This window comes from Meleagris gallopavo, chromosome 1, assembly GCF_000146605.3.
Source record: "Meleagris gallopavo isolate NT-WF06-2002-E0010 breed Aviagen turkey brand Nicholas breeding stock chromosome 1, Turkey_5.1, whole genome shotgun sequence".
Taxonomy (NCBI): Eukaryota; Metazoa; Chordata; class Aves; order Galliformes; family Phasianidae; genus Meleagris; species Meleagris gallopavo.
The window spans coordinates 129,291,395-129,296,259 of record NC_015011.2 but is presented as its reverse complement, the minus strand read 5'-3'; the positions used below and the strand labels follow the sequence as shown (position 1 = coordinate 129,296,259).

Sequence of the window (4,865 nt, the reverse complement as noted above, 5' to 3'; positions counted from 1 at the left end):
AAACACCTTTAGATGGTACAGCTCCCAATGTTTTTCCATGGCCTAGTTTTGGGAAAAATCCCTAGTGATCTGAAGTCAATTAAGTTCTGAATGTAAAAATATAGATTAATAATGAAATAAATGCTTTCTCATCATCAACATTTTTAATAAGATTTTTCCACCTCAGGCTCCTACTGGTCTTGATTTTGCTATACAGTCTGCTGTGTACAGTACCTTAATTTTTACATGGTCCCGCTGATACTTGGTGGCATTAATCTGGGGAATAATTTACAATGCATTACAATTAGAGGCTGGGCTCACTATGCTACTTAAAGTTTGTGAGTTTATGGATGGAGAGCTCCTTCTGATTAAATTGTTACACAATGTATTTTGGGAAAAACAAACAAACAACGAACTTGGAGAGAGGGAGAAGAAAAATAGCACAGCCTTGACTTTTGTGCTTGCTAGATTTGTTACTAGTCAATATGCTCCCTCTTAGCTTTTTATGTAATGCTATGTTATACCATACTGCAAAGGGCAAAGACAGTCGTGAATAGGAACAACAGATCTAGGCCTGTAAATGTGTCTAGATAGGCAGTTCTTCTTCATGACCTTTTGAGTGTGGAACATACCGGGAGATGACTTCCATACTGAGGGTTGGAGCTTGTTAACTTGCGAAGGAATACGGATGAGTTGAGAAGACAAGACAAAGCATTAGGAATCTGCTCAGCAAACACAGAAGTCTTACATTACAGTTCTTTCTTCATGCTAATGAGAAGTAAATTCTATTAAAAAATGCTGAATAATGGTCAGTGAAATTGGCCAGCTTCACATTCAGTTTTACCAGTTTTTCAGTTAGTTTACCCAGTGCAGCAGATGGTACTGAGAAAACAGTCTTTGCAGCTGCTTTCTCCAGCATGGACAATTGTTCTTTCTGAGGCATTCGAAGAACCTCCCAGTCTCAGGTCACAAAGCGTGAGATCTACAGGACTTGCATTGTGAAGACAGTGGGAAAAATTTAACTCAGAAAATGTATAGAGTGTATTGAATGAGTGAAATGAATGGATGTAGACAGTTCCTAATAGAGCACAGCATTTTGTTTGGCAGCTCAAGGAAATGTAACATTTAAGTCATAGATGGTAGCATCTGATTGCCTCAAAATGAGTTTTTGCCTGGGTTTGGTTGTTTGGTTTGTTAGGACTTGCAGTTCAATATTCAGTTGAAATTATTGTATCAATGCAAATGATGGGGCGTGCTGGTTTGAAACAGAAGTAGTTGTGCATTGTAGAGAAATGTAAAGATTAGAATCAGAAAATTGTGTCTATATTGATGGGACAAACAGTAATATTCTCAGAAGGCTGTTCTTAGAAGTGCCTTCTCTGTGATCCAAATTGAATTATAAGGCGTGTACATAAAATTTGAGTTTACAGATGCTTCCACACTTTTGCTGTATAGTTTTTTAGGAGGGCAGAGTTCTGAATTACGGGGAGAATGTTGGGCAGATGTTAATTGGAAATGGTAGGTGGTTTGGTTATGAAGTTTGATGTAACATTTAGGATCTTGCTGACCTTCCCTGTCAGTGCAAAGCATGGGCAGATGTTGGCATAAAGAGAAAAGGAGAACAGAAGTGGATAGATATGAGCAGGCCAGCTGCCAGAAGATCAACTGACTCAGTGCTGACATCAAGTGCAATCTGGGGACTCCTTATGCAAGCCTGCTTTTCTGTGCAGCGTGTCCACATCTTGATATGCAGGAGCCTTAGAAAAGTCTGTAAACTGGTCTCTCATCTGGTCAGTGCATCTGTGTTGCCGTGAGTTATGTTTTTCTTGTCTTGTTTTAGCCACTTTCTCTGATCTCAGCATCTGCATGTCTCCTGTTCAATCCGCTGAGAACAGACCATAAAGAGGAAATGGGAATTTAGATCATCTTGTGCATTTTCACTACATGTGCAGACAGAATTACTTCCCTCTGAGGTCTGTGCGGAGTGTTACAGGCAGCTTGTAACCACGTAGTTTGTTCACAGTGCAGATGTAGCTTTGGGTTTTTACCAGACATAAAATATGTATCTTACTTGGGTCTAACTCTAGTAGTAGTGTGAGGTGGTCTGTAAAGAAATGCACTTGTATGGTACGGTGGAAATGGTTTCACACAGCTTCTTTTGGATTGCTTTGCTTTGCTTTTGAAGAGATGCTGCTCAGACATTGGTGGATGGTGTATTGATGGTATGAAGTTCAACCACTGAAGTGCCTCCTTTTATTTACCTTCAGAGATAAATCATCCTTTGCCCTCCTCCCATACCGATCACTAAGTTCTGCTTTCATCTGTGGCTTCCTCTGTTTGCTGTCTGCACAGGGTAAAGGTTCTGGGGCTGATGCTGTTACCAGTGGATGTTTTCATTTTCCTAAGAAACAAAGAGTGCTTTTGTCATAGCACATCACAGATAGCCATGGGAGTTAATCAGCTGGAAGAAATGAACCTGCTGCTGAGGTGCACTGAAAGGGAACTCTGATGTTCTGTTGAGCAAGACACTGAGATCTAGTTTCTGCACCTTTCCATAGGGTTCCGATAAACAAGGCTGCAAACTGTTAGGATGAAGCAGAGTGTGTAGCTGAAGGAGAGGTGACTGGAAAGGGAAAGGTGTCTCTGTGGTGTTCCTCAATCTGTTTCTGTTACTCTATTGCATTGGAAGCCAGCTCTGTCCTTGAAGAACGAGAATGCTTTTTTTTTTTTTTTTCTTGGAATAGCATAACTAAGGAGAAAAAAAGGCTTAAAAACAGAGGTAGAGGGAAGTGTTCTCAATAAGGACAATGCAACTTTCATGGGAAAGCAAGCTGATACAGAATCTGCCAACCTGAAAGAGGCTGTGGGAAGCTGTTACTCCATGATTAGCATTGTGATGGCTTATAAACAAACAGTTCCCAGAGACTTGGAGATGATAAAGAACAGAATTCCATACCCTACTGTGTTCAGAGGTATCATGTTCAATATTACAGAAGAGCCTTTTCTTGCTTATTCCCTCAAGTAGAAAGGAGTATCTTCTATCTCGTCCATTAAAAACTGTTTAATAGCCTACACTACCTCTTTCTTGCAGCAGTGTTCAGTTTAGCAGACTGTAATAATATTCATGTTCAAGCTTTTATCCAAAGGGTCAGTATTTAGGTTTTTACCTCTTCTAGGGTAAGAGCCTTCAGATTTTCCCACTTCTAGACCCAGAATCCAAACGCTTTCTACTGCAGAAGGTTAAGCCAAAGAGACCAGTTAGGCAGCAGAACTGCTGCCTGCAGCAGCTGGATAGTTTCTTATTTGCAGATAAGTTCATTTGCACTAAGTATGTGCATGTTACACAGTGCATGCTCACCACTGGTGTGTTTCATCTCTTTGAGGTCATAAACAGCTCTTTTTTTTGTGTCATCTTCCATGCTCTTAGATGGACCGGTGTATAATATTGAATGGAGGTATACTAAAGCATGCCTTACATTTAAAAACAAATAGCAACGGCAACAAAGTACCTTCCTGTTTTGTTCTGTGTCATAGCTGCCATTTGGACTGTGTCCTTGCTATTGGATTCATGTTTAAAACTCGCAGGGGTCATGGCTGTTTTTTGGTTGTGTTGGGTTTTTTTTTTTGTTTGCTTTGTTTTGTTTTTATTCTCAGGCATACTATGGAGTTTAGTCATCTCCATGACTGTGCTTCAAGGACTGCTCTGCTCAGCTTGGTTTCTTTTCTCTTGGTCCCTGCCAAGCCAGTATTCTTTGCTGCTTTTAGATACAAAGAGAGAGTAAACATTTTCCATCAACAGCAGAAAGTTTGTTCAGTGGCTTTAATAACAACCAGATTTGCTAGTGAAGAGTGCAGTGTGTGTCCTTGGATTGGGTGGATGGGCTTACCTTTGTGCGACTCAGCTTTACAAAGGTATTTCTCTAAGAAGACAGAACTGCAAGAGCTATAAAAGTCATGCTTTGCTGTTAGCTTTGCCCTGAGAATTCTCAGTACAGATCTGTTTATTTGGATGATAGCCAGCAGGACATTTGCTAGGGATGAGGAAAGATGTTCTGCTGTAAGTGCTTTGACATAAACTGAGTGCCTTTTTCCAAAATATCTGGGGTGTTTATATGAATGGCTGATAAGCAGGTCTATGCATTGTAATAGTATATTTCCTCAGGCCAGGAGCTTCTTTTGACAATACTTTCTCCATTCATTCCATCGTGTTTGTTTCCATGTGGTTGACCTGCTGGCTCAAAAGTAAAGGATTTCATCTGCCCTTCCCGAAGCCTTGGTTTACTTAGTGCTAATTGCTTGGTATAATATGATTTTCAGAAATGTAATCAGCACCGTGCTGCATCTGAACTCTGTCTAGCATGAAATGCCTGCCTTTGGCTTCAAAGTGCCTGCTCTCAATTGAAAGTGGTGGGGAGTCTGCAGGCCTGGGGAGTGGCTATGTGATCAGATTGATTTGTGGTAGTTGGTCCCTAATGACATGGAGAGATATGGGGAAGGCTGCCAGAATCCAACCTTTCCCCAGATGCCCTGGCTGTAATGCAGCTGTGCTCTCCGGTAGGCACTTTGTCCTGGTGTCAGGCACATAGGCTTCCTACTCACATGCATCCTGTAGTCCTTCTGTCCATTCTCCTCTCACTGCATTCGATTCCAGAATTGTCCCCAGCGTACTTAAGTGAAGCCTCTTTATTATAAGTTTGTAATGAATAAGTGGGTACTGCCCTGTCTTTTTGTTGTTGTTGTTGTTTTATAATTTTTCTTGGGGTTTTGAGCTTTTTCCCCTGGTCTTGCCGGGCTGTGCGAGCACACTAATAGCACCCCACCTGGTACACTTACAGTGTCAGCAGAACCAGATCAGTTATCCTAGGAAGGGAAAAAGAGAAAGAAAA

General features: G+C 41.1%; 1 protein-coding gene across 1 annotated transcript in view; it reads left to right on the top strand.

Moving 5' to 3' along the window:
- The window catches only part of INPP4A (inositol polyphosphate-4-phosphatase type I A), a 109,972-nt gene that overhangs the window by 18,611 nt on the left and 86,496 nt on the right, over positions 1 to 4,865 (top strand). The window lies entirely within an intron of this gene.